Raw genomic sequence first — 24,544 nt, 5'->3', positions numbered from 1 at the left:
TCTTCGCTAGTGCAACTTGAGGACGTTCTCTATTCGCCCGTTGCTTTGGAGATGAGACCGACCCCCATCCTGCTACAACCTCCTTTGAGGCAGTTGTAGTGAGACAAAGTCTCCCCCGAGGTTCCTCTTCTCCAGGCTAAAAAACCCCAGCTTGCCGTAAGACTTGTTCTCTAGACTCTGTACTAGCTTTGGTGACATTCTGAACAAAAAACTGAACACAGCACTTAAACCGTGCGGCCTCACCAGAGCCGAGTACAGGGGGACAATCACCTCCCTAGCCCTGCTGGCCACACTGCTTCTTACGCAAGCCTGGATACTGTTGGCCTTCTTGGCCACCTGAGCATACTGCTGGCTCATGTTCAGCCAGCTATTGACCAATACCGCCAGGGACCTTTCTGCTTCCAGTTTTCCATACTTCCTTCCCCCAGCCTTTAGCATTGCATGGGGTCATTGCATCCCAAGTGCAGGACCCGGCACTTGGCCTTGTTGACCTTCATACAGTTGGCCTCAGCCCATCCAGATCCCTCTGTAAAGCCTTCCTACCCTTGAGCAGATCAAAACTCATGCCTAACTAGGTGTCATCTGTAAACTTACTGAGGGTGCACTTGCTTCCCTTGTCCAGATCATTAAGAAAGATACTAAAATAACTGGCTGTGGTGGTTTTACTCAGGTGGGCAGCCAAGATCCACCACAACCCATCTCTCACACCCCCTCCTCAAAGGGGAAGGACAAGAAAAATATGACAAAAAATGCCCACAGGTTGAGATAAGGACAGGGAGATCACTCACCAGTTATCGTCATGGGCAAAAAAGACAGCATAGGGAGATTAGAGAAATTTATTACCTATTACTAACAAGATAGACATGCAAGAAACAAAGAAAAGAAAATAAAAACACCCTATTCCACCTCTTCCCCCTGAGCAGCACAAAGGAACAGGCAATGGGGGCTGTGGTCAGGCCCTGACGCTTCGTCTCCACCACTCCTTCAGGTCCCCCTCTGCCCCTGCTCCCTGTGGGGTCCCTCCCACGGGATGCCGTCCTTCCCAAACTGAACCTGGGGGGGCTGCCCACAGGCAGCAGCTCTTCAAGCACTGCTTCCACACGGCTCCGTACCATGGGGTCCATGCCCCAGGAGCAAACTGCTCCAGCACGGGTCCCCAAGGGTGGGTGGCAGCTCCCCCCAGACCCCCTGCTCCTGCATGGGCTCCTCTCCACGGGCTGCAGCTCCGGCCTGGGGCCTGCTCCTGCGGTGGCTCTCCATGGGCCGCAGACTCCTCCAGGCCACATTCACCTGCTCCACCGGGGGCTCCTCCACCCATGGGGGGGCTGCAGTGTGGAGATCTGCTCCATGTGGGACCCATGGGCTGCAGGGGGACAGCCTGCTCCATCAGGGGCCTCTCCACAGGCCGCAGGGGAACTGCTGCTGTGTGCCTGCAGCACCTCCTGCCCTCCTGCTGCACTCACCTGGGGGGGGGTTACAGGGCTGGTTCTCACTCCTCGTTCTCCCTAATGCTGTTCTGCAGCAATTTTTGTTTGTTTGTTTGTTTGTTTTACTCTTTCTTCAGTCTGTTCTAACAGAAGCACAAACAACATCGCTTACTGGCTTGGTTCTGGGCAGCAGCAGGTCCTTTGGAGCCGGCCAAAATTAGCCCTTATCTAACATGGGCAGCTTCTGGATTATTCTCACAGAAGCCACCCCTTCAGGCCGCCACTATCAAAACCTTAGATGATTAGAAGAAAACTTAGATGATCTTTAAGGTCTCTTCGAAACCAGACCATTCTATAATTCTATGATCCTATGAAAACCAAAGTTTGGGGCTGAGATTTTCAACTACATTAATGCATAGATAGTCAAAAGCTGTCCTTTGGTTTAGAGGATTTTAAAGTCTTCTCTTTGTCATATGCATAACTTCTCCTCGGAATTCCAGACTTTTTTTTTTTTTTTTTTTTTCCCACTTCTCTCTAGGTATATGCATGGAATTTGAGTCCTCCTTTGGGAAGCATGCTTCAAGCTCAAGAGACAAGAGCTTACATTTAGATGATGGACCGTTTAGTGATCGACCTCCCTCTTTTCCCCATGCAGCAAACTCCAGCCATATCTAGAAGCCTTTTTCTCCTCTCCTTGTTCAATAAAGGACACTGGCCACGTTTAGCCAAGATAAAGCTCTTGAATCTGCTTCCTTGCAATGGAAACACAGACAGACATATAAGCTCAGACAGAAGCTTCTCTAAAATCACCATTCCCGTTCTTAGATATTTTGCTGCCGCATCTCCTGCTTCAGAACTTGTTTCCTTTGGTTGTTAGAAATGTTCTTCTCGTTTCAGGTTTGAATATATTAATGGTCAGTTTATACCTGTTTGTCCTCATGCCAGCATTGTCGTTCAGTTTAATTAGCTTTTTTTCCTTTCCAGTGTTTGCCTGCTAAAATATTGATGGAGACCAGCCATATCATCTCTCGATTAGAGAGTCTGAACAAGCTTCTCTCACACAGACACGTCTCCATTTCCCTGATCATCTTAGCAACCAATTCTTGCATTTCCTCCAGTTTTGGATTTCCATTGCACGTGACCAGACGCTACCCCTTATTTCACACTAGGGTTTTTTTTTTGCATCTATTAGGGTTACTAATCGTCTACCACAGCTGGAGACCTTTCTCATCATGTTGTCAAATCCAAATCACCTGCCTTGCAGCTGTACAATGCCATGAAAAATTTTTGCATAGGGTATTTTAAGGCTTTGGAAATACAATACAGAACAGAATGTAAGTCATGAAGCAAGTGAATGTGTAAAGGATTGTTTTTACTTCCTGTAAGGCTATTCAAAGGCACTGAATGGTTTCTGCATGCCGATACTGATGACACCAGTAGAGAAAAGCTGTAAGGAACCAGTGCAATGCTTTAACCTACACAAAAAATCTGTGAGCTGCCTACTGATGTTCTTACCACAGGCCCACTTCAGTTGGTTGGTGTATATTGTGCTACCATTCTTCTTGCTTTTGGAACTGCAAGGGCTTGGATGAAAGGGTCCAATAGACAGTGTGGTGACAGATGCTGACCTGCTTTGCTGACAGCTCTATAGGAAGGTTTTGTTCATAATATGTTACCCAACCATAGATCTCTCTGTTCTCAAATGCAAACTGACGGTTCAAAAAGGATCTATTTTCTTTCTTTACTGAGAGAACCTCTCTGATATATCAAAAGTATCCTAAACTGATAAAGCCATAACACCTTTTACTTGCTTAACCCATTCCACATATACATGCAGTAGAGAAATGCTGTTATCATCTTTCCTGACTGCAATCCACTAACAAAAACATGTATCTTTGAGCAAATACGCAAATATTTTTATAGGGATGTAAAGTGCATGTGTAGGTTGAACTCTTTATTACACATCCTTCAAAATGAAAGTGCTTCTGCAATTCTATAGCAGTCCAAGCAGCACCAATCTGAATGAAGTTTGCATTGTCTCAACTGCTATAACTCTGATATATCGAAGTTATCCTACACTGATAAATGCATAGCATCTTTATATTGCTTTACCCATTCTGCGTATACATGGAATAGGGAAAGGCCATTATCATCTTTTCTGACTGCAATCCACTGACAAAAACATGCATCTTATAGGACTTCATAGAAACATAGAATGGTTTGGGTTTGATGGGACTTTAAAGATCATCTAGTTCGAACCCCTCACCATGGGCAGGAGAATCTTCCATGAGACCAGGCTGGGACTTTGAGCAAGTATGCAAATATTTTTAAAGGAATGTAAAATGCATGTGTAGGCTGAACTCTTAATTACACATCCTTCAAAATGCTTCAGTTTCAAAGTGCTTCTGCAACTCTATAGCAGTCCAAACAGCACCAATCTGAATTAAATTTGTATTATGTTTCACCTACTATTTCAATGCAGTTTCTGAAAGAATGCCTTTTAGACTAGAACTGGCAATGTTCATGTGTACATCAAAGATCACTATCCCAATCCTCATCTTAGGCAAAGTAAAGAAAAAAAAAAAAAAAGGTAAATAAATAAATAAATAAATAAATAAATGTTTTTCTGACCACAATTTCCACCTAACTGAGAAAAAAAAAATGTTAAAAGAAGGTACATCAAAGGTGAACTACTTTCTAGATCTCATGTGAGAGCCAAGAAGCCAGGTGAATGTAATGACAGCCCCTTGCATTGTTTCAAAGCAAGGAGCATTGAAGTGAAAGATGCACAGGCAAATTCTACCTTCTGTGGCTCTAGATACTGTTACTGCAGGGTAGCAAGAACAGCGGTGACTTTCAAGACCACTCTGGCTTCAATGGTTTGTAAAGATAAAAGGCTTAAAAAGCTTACCTTGAAGATGTGCTTTGACAAAGCCTAACTTCACTAAGCTTGCCCATTAGCAAAAAAGTGAGAAAATGTTTGTGAAAAACAGATTTCTCAGTCACTTTGCTACACTAGCACTGAAACTCTATATAAATTACAAACATTACCTCATACCCCAATTTCTTATGCATTTCAGGGAATGTCCAGATAATGGGTATCCCGTGTATGCCCTTCTGGACTGTTGTGTGCACACAAGACAAGTTTTTGTAAGGATTATTTTGTTTCAGTGGAAAATACAGTAGCTTCCGCTAATTTTAACACTTACTCTTTGAGATAACGTGGTACTGAATGAAAAAAATCTACTTGTGAAATTAGAGATTCACCTCCAAAATGAAATGGGTTGATCAACTGGAGGAAATAGTATACTGTCATTTTGAAAAGAAAGGAGAGTTATTTGGGTTCTGAAGCAATTGGTAAGTGACAATTCAAACATTTGCATTAAGAGTCTTTTCATTCACTCAGTTACAAAGATTCAGCTGCTGAAAGATCATAGAATCAAAGTATCATACAATCATTAAGGTTGTAAAAGAGCTCCGAGGTTATCTGGTCCATTCATCCCCCTACCACCAATGTCACGCACTAAACCATGTCCCTAAGCACAATATCCAACCCTTCCTTAAACACCCCCAGGGACAGTGACTCCACCACCTCCCTGGACAACCCATTCCAATGCCTGACTGCTCTTTCTGAGAAGAAATGTTTCCTGAACCTGAACCTCCCCTGGTGCAACTTGAGGCCATTTGCTCTAGTCCTATAACCAGTTATCTGTGAGAAGAGGGTGACTCCCAGCTCTGCACAGCTTCCTTTCAGATACTTGTAGAGAGCAATAAGATGTACGCTTTTATGACAAAATTAGTGGGGTCAGCTCCAGTGTTCCAAAAATTGAGCTGTGGGGAAGACTGTTGAGTAGACTGATCTCAGTATGAATGTGAAGGAGTGGATGAAAAGCCACAAATGTTGCAGAAGAAAGCTAATGTATATAAATGTTTTTATAATAGAGTATTATCAAGTGGTGAGTGTTTACGTTTGTCTTAAAAGGTGTTGTGAAGGTGAAAAGTGAAGAATGGCAGATATTGCACTTACTTTCTCTTTCCTTCTGCTGTCAGATAAACCCTTTTTTGGTTGGTTGGTGGTTTTTTGTTTGTTTTTCTCAAGTGTAAATTCAAGTATTTCTGTGCTGCTTCAAATGAATAAACAAACAAATAAATAAGTATTTTTACATGGTGAAAAAACAATTCTAATCCTCCAATGGTGAAAAGTGCCAGTGGAGTGCACACAGACTTTCCAATGGTCATCAAAACCTAGAGTCTGCCTCTAACAAACCGTGTAAACCATGTATCACACCTAATGTTCACAGAATCACAGAATCATCTAGATTGGAAGAGACCTCCAAGATCACCCATTCCAACCTCTGACCTAACACTAACCAGTCCTCCACTAAACCATATCACTAAGCTCTACATCTAAACATCTTTTAAAGACCTCCAGGGATGGTGACTTCACCACTTCCCTGGGCAGCCGGTTCCAATGTCTAACAACCCTTTCAGTAAAGAAGTTCTTCCTAATATCCAACCTAAAACTCCCCTGGCGCAACTTTAGCCCATTCCCCCTCATCCTGTCACCAGGCACGTGGGAGAATAGACCAACCTCCACCTTGCTACAGCCTCCTTTAAGGTACCTGTAGAGAGCAATAAGGTCACCCCTGAGCCTCCTCTTCTCCAGGCTGAACAATCCCAGCTCCCTCAGCTGCTCCTCATAAGACTTGTTCTCCAGACCCCTCACCAGCTGGAAGTCCAAGACAGCAGTATTACTGGTTCCCATCCTGACTTCACCAAGAATAGAGAACTCTACTATTTCGTGGTCACTCTGCCCAGGACAGCTCCCGACCACCACATCTTCCACCAGTCTCTATGAACAGAATGTCCAGCAGGGCACCTTCCCGGTAGGCTCACTAACCAGCTGCATTGGGAAGCTATCTTCCATGGTCTCCAGAAACCTCCCAGACTACTTCCCCTGAGCTGTATTGCATTTCCATGATTTGTCTGGGATGTTGAAGTCCCCCACGAGGTCAAGAGCTGCTGGTTTTGCAACTTTTGCCAGCTGCCTGTAGAATTCCTCATCTGTGTCCTCATCCTGGTTTGGCAGTCTGTAACAGACCCCTACCAGGATGTCTGCCTTGTTGGCCTTTCTGCCGATCCTAACCCGTAGGGACTCAACCTTATCATTCCCAGTCTCAGCCTTGAGTTCTACAACATCAAAGTACTCTCTAATATAGAGAGCCACACCACCCCTTCTGTGCTTCCTGTCCCTTCTGAAGAGCCTATAGCCAGCCGTCTGCACAAAGGAGATGTTTTCCTCAGTAGACAAAAGTGAGCCTTGCAGCATAACCTGAAACTTCATTTCCAGTTATTACAAGCCAAGGGATGTAGATCTTCAGATCTGAATGATATAGTGTGCTAAATGAGGACTATACAGACCTCTACATCATATGCCATTTCTCCCAACCTGAGAAGCCCTGAAGGAAGGCAGCACAGGGATGAAGAATTCAAGAAAGTCATGGGTCCACCATTTGCACACACTGAGCTGTTCCAGCCCTGGGATGTGTGCTACAATGCTTCCCATGGTAAATTCACAAACCAGACCCATGACTGTGCAACGAGCTAGTTCCTTGGCTGGATGTGACTTACATCAAGCCAGCTTGGAGTCTGAGACATTAAATGGGCCCTTGTTTTTATCTCTGTAGCTATAGAATTCAAAAATGCAACAAAACCAGTACTTAGAATTTGATGGGAACACCAATACAAAACAAACAAACAACCAAAACCCCACCATAGAAGGAAGGAAATACTGGTCACCCTATTGATTTCTAAATGCAGACCCAAATTCAGTTACTATCTCAATTTGATATGCCTGATTTTTTAAACGATGAAAAAATGCACAAGCACACATCTTTCTTGGACAGAATGTTCCACACATGAAGTATTGTTCCTTTAGTCTGAATAGCTTAAGTGTCTGGAGAGGTATATTTAGTAATAAAAAACTAATTGCATCTTTTCCTAAGCAGTAGAGAAACCTTAATTGTTTAGATTCTCAAGTGCTGACTAATAAAATTACTTAGACCGTCTTCCCTAACTGGATTTAACATTTGGTGTATATGAAGGTCAGCTGAAAGTCAGTCTACAGGACAAATGCAAGATAAGTACATGACCTGGCATACAACTCATATCTGATGCACAGTCAGTTGCTAAGACAGTATTTCTAAAGAGAAGAATAATGACATACAGTTACAGGTTTTCTTATTGCTTTCTACAGATACCTTAAATACTGATTTCCTGACTTCTGGAAGGGTCCTCTTCCTGCATCGTAGAGGCATGTGGGATGGAGGGGACCAGAGGCCAACTTTACTCAAAGCAGGGCCAGTTAGATGAAGCTGCTCAGGGCTGTGTCCAGTCAATAATTGGATACCTCCAGGGATGTAGACTGTAGGGCTGCTTTGGATCTCCAATCCAGTGTGTGGCCATCCTTATCTATCTATCTATCTATCTATCTATCTATCTATCTATCTATCTATCTATCTATCTATCAAATCAGAATTTCCTGAGTTCCATCTTGTACCTATTACCCCTCTGCCTTTTACTCTGATCCTCCTCCTTCTTCTCCTTCTTCTTGCATTTAAAAAATTCAGAGAGCAGTGTATTTGGTGAAAAGCTGACACTGCATAAAGTATTTAAGCTGTCAAAAAGCACATGCATTGAAAATGCAAAAGAAAATAATGCCCTGCTATTGCCGAGGTGCTTTGAGGCACATTCTGAAGGAAAGTGCAAAAAGCAATACCACTAGATGTCACCCTTCTTCCACTGAAAATTCAGCGGCAGTCCTTTTTTTTTTTTTTTTTTTTTTTTTTTCCTCCAATTTGTGACTTTACAAGTATTGCTTGTTGAACTAGTAACATGCTGATCGAGATTATGCTTTGCCAGGTATGTTGGTTTGTAATCCAGTCAAAATCTGAAAATCTGTGTGGTATATTATTGTTATTTGTTGTTGTTATTGTTTTTGTTGACCTTGTGCTCAGTTTTAAAAAGCTAATTCTCAGATGAGAATGCAATTTTATTGCTAATCCAAGATGAAACATTGCCAGTTAATTTCGCCTGATGCTGCTGTAGCACAGCAGACAGTGGATTGATGGAGGGCGTGTAGTCAAGGTCCTATTGCTATGTCTGTTACTGACATACTGTATGGATTGGGCAAGACATTTCACCTCAGCTTTTCAGTTTTCCCTCTGCTGTTAACACAACAGATTTTTCAGTGTAGTCTCCAATTATGATGTTGCATTACCTTTATCCTGCTCCAGTGAGAGGTGTGTCACAACTGATATGAGAAAAAAAGTAGTTACATCAGAGAAAACTTCTTGGGAGAATTTTTGACCCCCTTATTCTAGCTGCATTCATTACCCCCTTGCTCATTACTCATTGCAATTCACTTAGAGACAGGTCTTAGTTGAGGGTAGCTAGTGGAACCAGTTATAGCTGAACATACTAAGTCACCAGTTCCTGCTCACTCTCATTTTTATTTGAGTGAGTGGCATCACCCTACATTCAGATTTAAGTTTCTAATATACTGTCTGATACAAATAGAAGCTAAGTTTATCTCATCTCCTGTACATACAGGCCTTCCATTGCTACCTGCCCTGACCCAGGCTGGTGTTTCCTAGTTACTTTTTTCAACACTGTCTTTCACAGAAGTATGATTAAGTGGAGTATTATATATAATAAATAAATACATAAATAAATACATCTCATTGATAGGATCATTGTTTTGTCACTGATAGATCTGATCACTTGAGATTGATGGGGAGTATCTACTTTCCTGATTAATAAGACAACGGTGAAAGAAAATGCAGTCTTCACGTTAAATTTTTTCACATCTTACTCTGTTAGGTGCTTTTATTCTCCAAAGAGAAAAACATAAAAATAGCTGCAAAAAACCCACAACAGAAAAGATAGTGGCTGAGGTCAAATCAATTGTGCACAATCTGAACACAGACCCGAACAAATATGCTCAACATGAATGTAATCAGTTCTCATTTTCCCAATGACAGTCCTTCTCTTACTCCTTCAGTGATCCTCACCTTCATCTGTGATAACATATTATCTGGTATGAGCTGGTAAGACCTAGAACCTGAAAGGCTCATTTTAGAGGAAAATAATGTCTTGGATCTAAAGAGGAAAGATTTTTTTTTCAGCCAGTTGACTTGTCCCATTACTACTGCAGCATGAATACATGTAACTAGAAGAACAAAAAGTGACTGATGAGAAAAAGTACAAAGGTTACTAAGTATTTCCTCTAAAAAGAGCACATATTCATAAACTCTCAGCCCTAATATGGGTAGTGATTATATATAATTACACATTTAAATATTGAACAGCTTGGCTGAGACACACTTACATCTGATGTACGTGTTACAAATGAAAAGCTCTGTCACATATTTTCCACATTTTTCTTAATCCTGTCAGCACCCTAGGTGACAACACAACATAGTAGTCCACACTGTGCCTTGGAGGCTGTTCAGTTGAAAATGAGGCACTCGATGAAAAATAGTGGACAGACTGCAGAACACAGCAGTAAACCCCTGTAAGATATCACAGAGAGTATTTTAAAATAATCATTGTATATACTCTCAGCCTGTCATGCATTTCTCTGCAAATATTGCAATTTTAGCGTTACACATTCTGAAATGGTCAAAGAACAGATTTCTTGTATTCCAATATTAGATTTGAAATGCATTCATAAAACCACAACAACAGGGATACTTTCAAAATACAGGAACCCCCTGGTCTTCTGCAACAAAGTGTGACAAACATTGATCAACCATGGAATTATTCCCTGCATGAATCTGACCAGTTGTATCCAGTGAAAGCTGTCAGATATTCAGTACCCAAGCCATTTGAAATGAGATAGCCATGCTGTCAAAACAATAAGCTTTTATTCTTTATGCAACATTGTCATGTGTAGTGCACAATACAGATTTAAATGGCTTTCAACTCCTATTTCAGAGCCATTTGTTAAAAACCAAATGGTCTGGAGCTTCCCTCAGAGAAAGCGGCTGTGTTAAAGTTGGATTTCTGTACAGTTGGTTTTACATGCACTCGGTTTCTGATAATTCATTTCAACACTGTTATATCACATTACTCTAGTAGCTATGGCAGGATTAGTAGCAATACTGCAAATGGCAATGTCATCAGGCAAAAATGTATAGCTTTGTGGTTTCAGAAAAATGAAGGCATTCAAAGTCATTAACATATAAAAGATTGAATAATGGCCTCTACAATAGATTGCTAAAGAACACCAGATGTTGTTCACAGGAGATCTAAATCTGGGCGGCAAGATGTTGCTACTTGTTCATTAAATGAGACAATTGAAAATTACAATTGTGCTTCCACCAAAAGCTTTGTAGATATGACAGCTCTTCCAGATTTTGCATTATTTTAGCATGACAGTTATGCAGGGAATATCTTATTACATGGACAGAAAATTCACTGCTAAAGAAGCAAAACTGAGTTATCTTGTTTCTCCAAAATGTGCGTAATTCTATAAAATAAATGATAATTTATATCCATTGTGGATTAGAACACAGAGGAACATCCCTTGTTAAACAAGTCATATTGTGGAGAGTGACACATTGTCAACAGGTACGTTCAGAATGATATAAAGAAAAACAAACAGACGGCAACTAGGGCAAGATTCAAGGATAAATATAATATTATCAAACTGTTGTTACATTCTGTTCAGACTCAGAAGGTCACTCTCAAGTTCCTACATACTGTCTTCAGATAAGATCCACTCATGAACACACATATATATAAGGTTTTAGATGAGGATGAAGTGTACAAGTTCACATTTCTTGTTTGTTTATTTGTTTGATTTTTTTTTTTCAAGAAATCGTAAACTTTTGAAATTATGGTCTACAGTATTTGATGGGTAGCCCTAGAGCCAAGCAAAGAAACATTTACTATTTTTACAGTGTGGAGTTCTAAAGGTTATATATGATGTAGTCATTTAAAGGACATCCTGGTTAAAATTTATCTCATCAAATCACTAGTATATACTGAGCAGGTGTGTCATGGTTTTGGCTGGGATAGCCTCTATTTTTCATAGGGTCTTACACAATGCTGTCATTTGGATTTTTAATTAAACCAATGGTGGTAACATAATGGTGTTTTTAGTTGTTGCTGAGCAATGGTTGCACAGAGCCCAGGACGTTTCAGCTCCTCTTGTTGCCCTGCCAGCGAGAGGCTGGGGGTGCACCAGGAGCTGGAGGGGACAGGGTCAGGACAGCTGGCCCAGGCTGGCCAAAGGGATGCCCCACACTGTGTGGTGCCATGATCAGCAATAAAAGCTGGGGTAATGAAGGAGGAAGGGGGACATTTGGAGTGATGGTGTTTGTCTGCCCAAGAAACTATTACAGGTGATGAGCCCTGCTGTCTTGGAGGGGCTGAACACCTCCTGCTTGGTTTGCTCTGCCTGAATGCACAGCCTTTGCTTTACCTGGTGAGCTGGCCTTGTCTCAACCCCTGAGTTCTCACACTTTTACCTTTCCCATTCTCTCATACATCCTACCTGGGTACAGTGAGTGAGCAGCCGTGTGGCACTGAACTGCCTGCTGGGGCTAAAGCACAACAAGGTATTCAGGTTAGTTAAGCTGTCCAGGCTTCCCTTACAGTCACTGGATATCTAGTCACCCCAGTCAATGGCCATCAGGGGGCAATTCCTCTCTCCTTAGACTCCTACATTTTGTCAGCAGAGTAAGATCTCCAGCTGTTCTCCACAATGGGAAATTATGCATCCAACCACAACAGCAGACACACATGGTAGACACCAAAGTTGAATCCATCCCTGACACTTACATGAAGAGTACCTACGTTATCTGAACTAAGACATTAGGGTTGCACAAAACCAGCTAAAGATGTTTTAGCAGTGTAGGCAAATTTCCCCTGTGCCATGAACAAGACACTTGGTATTCTGCCTGCCAAGCAGATGAAATTGCTCTTGCTTTCCAGAAGGAATGCCCTATTCCCATGTATACACCTTCCTCTCTCAAACTTACCCCAGCAATAGCTGGCTTACCTTGTGGTTGTTAGTTATGCAAAGCAAGAAGATGGGCCATTGTGCAGTTCCTGCAAGTGTGCTACTCTGGGCAGTTGCCTATCTTGTGCTTAGGCAAAGCCAAAAACTGCTGAAAGCAATGCAAAGTCCAGGTTTTCACTCCAAAGACCCTGAAGTAAATTTATGCATCATTCAGGTACCTGAAAAGGCTAGATTTGTTATTAAGTTATTAGCAAACAGCAAGTATTCAGTTAAATGAGGTTTCACCTATTGAAACTGAAGAGAGTTTAAAAAACAGTTTTGTTTTCTGTCTGGATTTTGAGACATTGGAGTCACTCACAACACATTGTTTTCAAAACAAAACAAAACAAAACAACAACAACAACAAAACAAAACAACAACAACAAAAAAAACCTTTTTTTTTCCCCACAAAAAAATAAAAATAAAAAAACAAAAATCATCTTTCCATATGACTCCAGAATGGGAGTAAGTTTCAAAATACGAGAATTTCCTGTTGGACAGACATGCCTTTTTTTCCTCTTATTTTAGAGCCTTTGCTAGAACAACATTTGAAATATGATCTCTCTGATTTACCTCCTTTCTGCCTCCATTATACCTATCTTTGTGCCCAGGAAATTGCACTTTTTACAGTCCTTTGATTTTCTCATTTTCTTCATTTTAAATGTTAAATCTTTAACAAGATTTAACACTGAACTTGATTTGCTTCTTTCACTTCCACTTTTCCCTCTCAAAAAAAAAAAAAAATATCACCTTTAAAACCTTTAAAATCCTATTGATATCACACATGGCCTGTTATGTATCAACAAATTATATTTTTGTTTGATTCCAAAAGAAGTGGAGTCAGCAGTTGGAACCAGAAAATGTCCTTCATTTTTCTGTTTTTATTTGACAGCATGGTGTACAGGGTAAAATATTTATAGCATTTATTGCTCTTATATTTGCTCTTCCACACTGAAATATCTCCATTTCAAATTAACAGTTTGGTTTAGGGCTTTAACCTAAAAATATATATATTTTTTTTCTGGTTACTTTAGTTCTACTCTATATTTTTTCCTACTCCCTAACTAAATTTCTGTTCTGTCCTCCAAGATGTAGTTTCTTCTGGGATTTCAGAAAAACTTTTTAAAATGTCAGTCCCATAAGTTGTTTTGAAAAGCCCGACTGTCCTTTCTAAGTTCTTTATTTTCCCATTCAAACACAGAGACAACAGATGTACTAAGAGAGGGCTGTCCTAACTCTGCAATGTCCCTGTGCAGTGGTCACCCAGCTAAAGGGACTTTGTTCCTCCAGATCTTCCCTTCATTATGAACAGATCTGGACTTTACCTTGGACATAGACATCTTAACAGAATGAAATGCTTCTCAGTGCAGTCAATAGATAGTGTCAAAATACCAGCAATCACTAGTACCTGTGCTCATTTTTTGTTGCAGAGAAACTGGAGGAACAGCAGAAAACATATATTAAAATTTATAACATCAAAGGCTTTGTATTTACTTTCTTCTGTGGGAAAATGAGCCTTTGAACCTACCTTTGCAACCAACAGTAGCCCATTCTTTGCCTACCACAGCACCTTCACACAACTCTTCTAGTGCTCTAGATGACATCCTCCTCTTGTTGCACCACCCTTTTCATTACTCTCTCTCTACCTGGGGATGAAGAAATCCATACAAGATGGGGCACAAAGGCACACAGGGTGTGCTCCCCAAGTAGCTCTCTACTCCCGCCTCATCTCTGTTGGTATGTGGTCCATATAGTTAAAGACTTTCTGGCCCTCTGTGTCCTGAGGAAACAGGCTGTTCTGGGGACCTTAACACAGAAAGAATTTAGCATTCATGTCAGCATGCACATGCTGAAAGTTAAGCAGAAGCTTAAATATAGAGGTGATTTGCAAAATTGGAGTCTTAATTCTGGCAGAGGATTATGTATTGGCAGTATAAGTTCTTCCTCCCAAAGAGCTATATAAAGTCCCTCTGCAGGCCCAGGTTCTAAAGCACTGGGGCCAAAATCATCCCTGGAATTACACTGGTTAGGCTTCCAAAAGCAATTCTGCAAAGAAAACAGTCTCTAAGACCAGCAGATGATTTTGATTAATAAGAATATGTTCCTAAAAGTAAATTTACAGAGACTCTTAAAAAGCGCTACAGTGGTATTAACTACGAAAACAAAATGTGAAACAAAGACACCTTCTAAGATAACACACACTTATTGTTACAAATTACCTGTCAGTTTTCCCAAAAGAAAATAGCTGGCCCTAAACAAAGAGCAAGACGCTGAGGGGCGGTACCCGTGTGTTTTGCTTTTACCATCTACGTTCTGGAAAGATTTTTGGAGGTTTCATTGCTTGAAGAGGCCAAATCACCCCTAATTTAGAAGTAAGCATGAGATTAAATAAGCTTTCCATAAAAGCCTGTTAAAAGAAACTCCTCCATTTCTTCTCCTCTCAGTCCCTTTTGTTATCCATGCTTCACATTCTCACAACCGCAGATATGTGTGCATGTTTGTGTGCATGAATTTCCATTATCATGAGAGCTGCTATTTGTGAGGCAATTTTTTTTCACTCCTTTTTTATGAATAAAGGAGTCAGAGCTTATGGGCCAGCCCACCATCTCCCCCACTGTAATAAAATTAGTTTAAAAAATATGGCATTTTTAAAAACTCTAAATTTGGATCATTTTTATATGGTTTTGTAGGTTTTGAGTTGTTTTGTGTTGGAGAATGGGAACAGAGTTCCATTTATTTGCAACTATTTAAAACTTACATTTCTCTGAAGACTTGCAGAAGGCTTGAAGAAATGAAGCACAATTAAAAAAAAAAAAAAGACTTAGAAATAACAAGACTAATGAGAAAATCACACGCTTTAACAGTTCTTTTTTTCTTGATCTCTTCTGTTTCTCCAGGATATTTTTCTTTTTCGATTAGCTTATTTTTCTTTGTATTTACCTCAGAGATGCTCACACCATATAAGCGCTGCCATGCCATAAGTGCTGCTGATAGCCACCAAACCCGAACGTGAATTTTCACAGTGTGCCTATAACAGCTTCTTTTCTGTTTTTGCCTGTTTATTCCAGTTCTTCTTAACTTTTATGGGAAAAAAAACTTTTAGTGTTTCATTTTAATTTTCCTTGTCCATTCTAATACCAGTGAATCTATTGAATCCCTTGGGAAACTGTCAGATTTCCTAGTTTTTGGATTCCTGTATAGCAGCAGGCTAGAGGTATGTGCCATGCTGCTCTCTGATGAAAAAGGTGTTGAGGAGAGCTATGGACATGATCAGAGGATGACTAGAGAATTTCATAAACTGAGGCACCAACTAAATTAAGTTACCATCTGAATGAATGGGTTAAGGGCCACAATGTTGAACTTATATGAACCAGTTCTGTCTCATCCACATGCTGGACTACCAAAATGCTGAAAAACATGGACAAATATTCTCTCATCGACACCAAAACTGCGAGTACTTGAGACATCCACATGGGCTGACATGTAGCAATACTGTGTCCAAACGCGGTCTGGCAGCATTAGTCCAATGCTGCACCTGAGCTGATGAGCTTGGCCAAGGGCTTACTACCTTGGATGACTTACTACCAGACTAACACAGCTGGGCTCCATCTGGATCCAAGTGCATGTTTTTACAGAAATTTAGGCTTGCCACAGCTGTGTGGCCACAGAGCTGAAATCTCTAATAGATAAAACCTAGCTTCCCTTGAGACTGAGCTCTAAACACGCTTTTCTCCTGAGCAGAACTACACAAGGCTTTGAGGGAGAGAAAGGTGGACAAAGCCTCTTCAGCCTGGAGCAGGACAGGGAGTCAGTGCAGGACAGCAGAAATGGGAGAGACAAGCAAATTGTGACAATCCTTGAAGAAAGCCCACAAAGGCAGATGGGGAATTGTCTGTAGACTCCTGATGTTGTCAATCAGAAAAATACAAACATAATGCTTGAAATTACAGGCAAACCCTTGATTGTCAAAAAGAAAATGAGCTCTGACTTCTGCACACACACAAAAAATGCTGAAGCTTATGTTTAATTTATTGTATTTTTTTAGTTTCCAAGGGAACAGAACATATAGTGATTGAAAGCACATGTTGCTAAATTGATGCCCTGGAAAAATCCCAAGTGGCTTAATGTCACGCAGCCTAATTTAATTTGCATTAATAGTACAGTTTGCAAAAAACACTGCTGGTACTATGAGGTTTGGTGAGTGTGCTACTGCAAAAAGCAAAGGGAAATCATATCAACATTTTAGCATACTGTGTCCATTCACTTACAAAATATATACAGGGTCCAGATGCCCAAATTATTTAGGTGCCTAAATGCCACTTTCATTTTGAGAGACAGTGGTTGTGTTTTGAATCATGTCACAGATGTATAGCAGAGGCATTTTAAGTTTGTTGCAATGAACTTACCTTAGCCACAGATTCCAGTGGTATTTCAAATACCTAATGGTATTGGAATGGTCTAAAACATAAAACCAGTAATATCTATAAAACCACTAAACAATTCCATTCCACTGCATGGTAACAACAGCACAGCCAAATTTTACAGACTGACCAAAATAAAAATAAAAATAAAAATAAAAATAAATGTTACAATTAGGATCAACAGAAAAGCTGTCAAGATTAAGATTCTGTGATACTGACAGGTGAAGCTCTCACCACAGCAGCAGGCAGCAATGTCTACAGGGCTCAGAGGCTGTAAGGTCCACAGCTGCCACTTGCAGGAGTAAACACAAGTAGTGACATTTAGCGACTTGCTCTGCAGATTTTACAGACAATAATAAGTATGTAATTCAAGCATGTGGGAACAAAATTTATAGAGTTGAGAAACAAATTAATATGCAATAAGCAAGGTCCATCAGGTAAAACAAGAAACCATGAGGGCACTGATGATAGGAAGGAAAAACCTATTGTGCTGTTCAGCAGAAGGTCAGAATCAGCACGGAGAGTTTGACTAGGAAGACCAAAACATTTAATGCCTTTTGCATTAATTTTCACTAACAACAACAACAAATAAATATTATTGCAATTGATGACATCAACAGAGAAACAATTTTAAGCTTAAAATTTTGATTTTAAATATTTTCAAGTTACTTGAAACTACAAAATTTCATCTGTAATTTTCACACTGCTGCAAACACAATTTACAGCCCACTAGCAGTCATTTCTAAATAACTTAAAATGAATGGATGGATATGAGGGGAAACATGGTGCCAGTCTGCATACATGGGAAAACAGAAAGTATGGAATTACAGGTTTTCTGCTTAAATTTAATTCCCAGGGGAAAAAAAATAAATAAATACACACACACACACACACACACATACATATATATATATAATATTTGGAACAAATTACCGAACTATTCATGGTCATCTACAAGAAAGGTTAACAACCTATGTGGATTTATCACAAGTGAAAAATCTGGGGGCCAGATAAAAGAAAGCATGTGTCATACACTTGGACTTGACCTTAGTATATCTAGAATCTGGTACTATTTCCACCAGTCACTTAGATGAAAATTTATACTTATTAAATCTATACCTGACATAAGGAGCAGAGGATCTGTGAAGTATGTTAGAAAACGGGCTCTGAATTCAAATAGAAGTGAACAAATTAAAGCCATGGTATGAAAAATCAGGATGCTATTTGATAGAGAGAAGCCTGAAGTTCTGCATGTCCATTACATGAATAGAGGATAGGTTACAGCAGACTAGGAAACAGTTTTGCAAAAAAAAAGGATTGGAGGACAAAGGGATTACCAGAGGATCAGTAAGCAGCATCAGACTATGAGAAAGGCAAATGTCATATTATTAAATAAACAGAGGTATAGTTTGCAAGGCATCTCACATAATCCTTCAGGATTCACAGGATTACTGTACTGTGCACAGTTTCTAACCACAAGGCATTAGGATCTTTTTGAGCAATGAAGGAATAGGTTGCCAGAGGAGGTTGTGGAGTTTCTGCCAGTTCTTGGAAATGGGGCAGATGAGCATCTGTCACGAATGCCTAAAATGTACCTAGTTAGCATTCTCAACAGTGCAACGGAAAGGCAACAGTACAGATCACGTTCATGAGGCACAAATGTAATCAGAAAAATAAGCATTGCTATCAAAATAAAAAAAAATAATAAAAAAATAAAAAAAAAAAAAAAAAAGGAAAGAAGAACTGAAACATGGTATCAGAAGCTTAGCATAGTAACAGGAGATTTAATATCTTAAAACTGAATACAAGTGTATAATAATATCTGTCATATCATACAGACTGCACCAGTAAGCTTCTGCAGAAAGGCAGACTAGAAACCAAAAGGCCACCTTTGCTCTCACCCTCTCCACACTACATCTTGTGAGCAGAGTTTGCTGAGGTACAGTGTCAAATAGCTCCACTGCCACTCTTGCACCACACCACACATACCAGTGTCATATCAGTAAGCCATTCTGACAGCAACAGGCCTTCAGTAGTTCTCCTATTGATACTTGCATGAGGCAGTCTCAGTTCAACAGTAACCAGCGGCTCAGAAGTACTTTCCCCATGATGCTGGAACAATCAGTGTTGACTGCCAGACACCCTGGAACAGGAGACATGCTCAGAGAGGGTAGCAGGGCCTTAAGTTAATTACTTGCTGCAGAGAAGCCCTCAAATGCCTTGAGTTTCCACTTAGCTAACAGCTAAACTAACTAGCTTATTTCAAAGCCTGGAGTAAGGCATATAACATGGCAGAAGCAGAGCAGGAAAACTTGTTCCATGGGAGAAGAAACCTGCAACTACCTTGCAGCACATCCAGGCCTGCTCAAACAATGCTCACAGCTGAAAAGTGTATTCTCCTCTAACTGGTCATTGCTCCTGTCGCTGAGCAGATGCTACACAGGTATTCTTGAATCTTAGACTCACTGGGACAACCACCTGCACACAGTGCTCTGTGCTAGGGAAGAAGGTTTCCTCTACCTGCGTTCCTGCTTACAATGATTGTGTCCTGCACTTAGTCCATGCAGGGAAGGTGGCAGCACTTTGTGCCCATCTTTCACCACCTGCAGGCACACAGTGCAAAAAATGATCCTGTCCTTAGATTAAACAGCTGAATGCATGGTTATAACATATCTTATTGTGGATCAAATCATAAAAGTTAAAGTTGTTGTTTTTTGTTTTTTGTTTTCTCTTCTTTTCGGCTTAGCATTATCTTGGAGGTTAATTCTTTACCATGTCATTACTGAGGAGATGCATACTTCCTCCTGTGGTTGCAAGACATATAGCAGATCCCAAATGGATCAAAGACACAGTCACAGAGGTTTTAATCACTCAGAATGGAAATGTATCATCCACTCTCCTTTCAAGGCAGATTATAAGTAATTATGACATGCAGAACATGTATCGGCCATTTTGCTGACACAGGTTTCACTCCGCAAAAGCTGCATTAAAAAGCAAAATGAGAATTCAGACTCTGCACATTTTAAAGCATCAGTTCTGAGCTTTTGCTGGGCCTGTTTTATTATATTCTGTTAAGGATTTTGCAAGCATTGCACAAACTGAAGGCCAAATCTGCCCCTTGAAAACAAAGTTGCAGTCTGAGATGAATTTAGTTCACTCAGAAGTGGGCTAAAGTTGGAAGTTAGAGCTTTAACACATTTAACTCCTTGAAGGTAAAGTCAGGCATCTATTATAAAATAAATTCACCAGCCTCCTGCATTGTTAGCCTAGTCTGCATATTTATAATTCCTCAGGTAGCTGCTACTAGACCCCCTTTTGTGTGTGTGTGGCTTTTTTTTTTTTTTTGGGGGGGGGGGGGAAGGGGAGGTGGTTGTTTGTTGTTTTTTGTTTGGTTTGTTTGTTTGTTTGTTTGTTTTCAGATTACACATCTCCTGAAGTCATTTCTAAAGTCTGTCTCCTTCATAGTGGCATAATTGTAGTAGTGTTAATTCATTTTTAGTGTATGATTGTACTTCACATCAGTGCATGTGGTTCAGTTTTCCTGTGTTTTTTTGTTTGTTTGTTTGTTTGTTTGTTTGTTTTTGTTTGTTTGTTTTTAGTACAATTAACAGCTTTATGGCACAGAGAACCTTATAGCTGTAAAGCCTTTGCTTTCTGTTAGCTCCTGATGTATTTGTATTCTCATTATAGATAATAAATTCCCTCTTCAGTTGCCATGGCTGTGAGGTAGATGAGTTTGCTAAAATATCAGCTCATGAGTGTGACTATTTAACCCCAGCAGAGAACATCTGTGATTTCAGCTTCAAAAATGCCTGGTTGTATGTCATGTCATATAGACTGTGTTGAACCTCAGTTCAGAGGAGGAATATTAACCCCACCAGCAGAGCCAAGTTAGACAGCTATTTCTAAAGGCTCCTGGTAACTGGGGCACCTAACTTAGACTCTTTGCCTTGCTTTGCAGAAAACTACCCCTCTCATGTGCTTAGCAAGGGAGCTCAGGAAGACTTCTTAACGTAGCTGACTAAATTATGTGCCTCAAGTGGGATGGCGTGAAGTCATCCAGCTTTCTAATTTAGAAGGTCTGACCCACTGTTTTTTTGCCATAAATTTCTGTGTATATCCTTTTGGCATTGTAAATAAAGCTAAGGCTGTTTCTTTCTGTAAGTCACTGGCAGAGTTTGAAGAATCAGACATTTAAATGAGCTGTTTTTTGATTCATCCCATGCTGATTTAGACCCATATTATTCCTTTCATCTTGTCTTCTCTTGCCATTGTCTCTGAATCCAAATTTTTTCTCTCTGCCAGAACATATTCATGTGATGAGCACAAGACAGTGCTCTTGTTAAGACTATTAACTTCCATTTAATGAACTTAGTGACAACATTCCTTCTACCGCCTCACTATTCTCTCTATCCAGATAACTTTAATGGCATGATTTTTCCAAGATTTATAAGGTTCAGTTTGTATTATAAGTTTCATGAAAGAACATTTCCCTGGTTTTATCTAAGGATGCATCTTGACATTAGAACTAAACTACTCAAACCTTAAACTTCTGTCAAAAGAAGCAATTCTCCCTCCTTCCTTCCTTCCTTCCTTCCTTCCTTCCTTCCTTCCTTCCTTCCTTCCTTCCTTCCTTCCTTCCTTCCTTCCTTCCTTCCTTCCTTCCTTCCTTCCGTCCTTCCTTCCTTCCTTCCTTCCTTCCTTCCTTCCTTCCTTCCTTCCTTCCTTCCTTCCTTCCTTCCTTCCTTCCTTCCTTCCTTCCTTCCTTCCTTCCTTCCTTCCTTCCCTCTCCTTCTCTCTCCCTCTCTCTCTCTGCCTCTCTCTCTCTCGCTTCCTTCCTTCCTTCTTTCCTCCCTTCCTTCCTCCCTTTCTTCTTCTTTTTTATTTTTTTTTCCTTTTTGCATGCATGAACTGTGCACTGTGCAAGTCAGAGATGTGCCAGACTTTTTTTCAGTCAAAAAATGTCCATTCTAAAAAATTAACTAATTCTCATATCCAAGAGAAGATACAAAGAAGCGGACATTTCTGCAAGTTAATCTGCTTCCACATTCCTCTACCTACACTTCTGTGATCAAATTTACAAACACTGTTTTAACTACGTAAAGATGCATGCCTGCGTGCCTCTTTGCTGTGCTCTGTCTTACTCCTTTTCTCCTTCCCACTTTTTTTTCACATTGTCTTCCTACATTACAGTCTCCCTTGAAGGGGATGTTTTTTGCATTGCAAAGCATTTTGCATGTTGTAGATGACTTTGAAATAAAAAATAAAAAATATATATAATAAAAATAAAATAATAGAAATAAAAATAAATAAAAATAAAATGAAAAATAAAATAAAAATAAAAATGAAAATAAAAATAAAAATTAGAGCTGCATGTCAGCTGACATATAAGGACTTTTTCCTATATCAGGAAAAGGTTCTTCATCAAGAGAGTGGTTGAGCACTGGAACAGGCTCCCCAGGGCAGTGGTCACAGCACCAAGCCTGCCAAAATTCAAAAAGCATTTGGACAAGTTCTCAGATATCTCAGGTTGGGTTTTTGGGTGGTTCTGTGTGGACCAAAGAGATGGACTCAATGGTTCCTCTGGGTCCCTTCTAACTCAGGACATTGTTTGTAAATATTCCATATAAATTAGTGTCCTCAGATTTACCACATATCCCAGAAATGACAAAAAGACAAAAATATGTGATCTGGTAAGGTTCAAACTACTACAAAATAGTTGATCACTGTGAAATCATAAGAACTTTGGTTTTAATACATTTAGCATCTTATCATTATGTTTCTAGAGAAAATACACAAGAAGAAGGCAATCTGTGTTCCAGAAAAAGATATTTCTGTTGGTGTCACAGTAGCTGGACACAATATTATCTGCATTTTCAGGATATATATTTGCTAAACATTAACTACTTTTGCTGTAAGTTATCCACACATATGCCTTAGGTTATTTTTTACAGCTTTATAGAATCATAGAATCACAGAATTGTTTGGGTTGGAAGGAGCCTTAAGGATTATCTAATAACAACCATGGACAGGAATATCTTCCAATAGACCAAGTTACTCAAAGCCCCATCCAACCTGGCCTTGAATACCTCCAGGGATGGGCATCCACAGCTTCTCTGGGCAGTCTGAACCAGGGCCTTACCACCTTCGTAGCAGAGAACTTCTTTCTAATGTCTAATCTAAATCCACATTTTTTAGTTTAAGACAATTAGTAGTCCCACAGTAGGTACTGGAAGGCCTCTCCAGAACATTCTTTTCTCCAGGCTGAACAATACCAGCTACCTCAGCCTGCCTTCATAGGAGAGGTGCTCCAGGCCTGTGATCATCGTTGTGGCCCTTTTCTGGACTCATTCTGATATGTCCATGTCCTTCTTGTAGTGGGGACCCCAGAGCTGAATGCCACTCCAGTTGGGGTTTCACGAGAGTAGAGTAGAGGGGGGAGAATTGCTTCCCTTGACCTGCTGGCCACACTTCTTTTGACGCAGCCCAGAATATAGCTAGCTGTCTGGGTTGCAAGTGCACATTGCTGACTCATGTTGAGCTTCTAATCAACTAGCATGTCCAGGTCCTTCTCCTCAGGGCAGCTCTCAATCCATTCTCCACCCAGCCTGTAATGGTGCTTGGGATTGCCCTGACCCAGATGCAGGACCTTGCCCGTGGCCTTGTTGAACCTCATGAGGTTTGCACAGACACACCACTCAAGCCTGCCCAGGTCCCTCTGGATCACATCCCTTCCCTCCAGTGTGTTGACCACACCACGCAGCTTGGTGTCATCAGCAAACTTGCTGAGGCTGCAATCAGTCCCACTCTCCATGTCACCAACAAAGATGTTAAATAGCGCTGTTCCCAGTACTGATCCCTGAGGAACACGACTCATTGCTGATCTCTACTTGGATATTGAGCTGTTGACCTCAGCTCTTTGAGTGCAACCATCCAGCATATTCCTTACCCACCGAGTGGTTCATCCATCAAATCCATCTCTTAATTTAAAGACAAGAATCATGTGGCACAGTGTCAAATGATTTGCACAAGTCTGGGTAGACTGTAGGCAGTTGCTTTTTCCTCTATCCACCAGTAGGTTACAGCCCCCACTGTAGAAAGGCACCATATTTGTCAGGCACAATCTAGCCTCAGTGAAGCAATGCTGGCTGTCACCAGTCACCTCCTTACTTCCCACGTGCCTTAGCAGAATTTCCAGAATGATCTGCCCCAGGACCTTGCCAGGCACAGAGGTGACTCTGGCTGGCCTGTAGTTCCCTGGGTCTTCCTGTTTTCCCTTTTTAAAAATGGGGATTATTTTTCCCCTCTCCTAGTCAGTAGGGACTTCACCTGATCATCTCAGGTGGGTGGATATTCATTCTCCCAATCCCTACCTTTGCCTTCTGGGGTCCAGGCCATGTCGCTGGAACTCTTGATGGATGATGAAATCTGAGGCAGTGGGGTCATTGAGTATCTCAGCCTTCACCATATCCCAGATGTCCAGGTCTCCTGTTTTCTTCCAGAGAGAGACCACAATTTTTCTAGTTTTCCTTTTATCTTATTGAAGTCTTTGACCTATTGAAGTCTTTCTCATTGTCCTTGATGCCCCTGGTCAAATTTAATTCTAACAGGGCTTTGGCTTTCCTAAC

The sequence above is a fragment of the Netta rufina genome (genome assembly GCF_964035555.1).
Source record: "Netta rufina genome assembly, chromosome: Z".
Taxonomy (NCBI): Eukaryota; Metazoa; Chordata; class Aves; order Anseriformes; family Anatidae; genus Netta; species Netta rufina.
The sequence above is the reverse complement of the archived record's forward strand: the minus strand, read 5'-3'. Positions refer to the sequence as shown.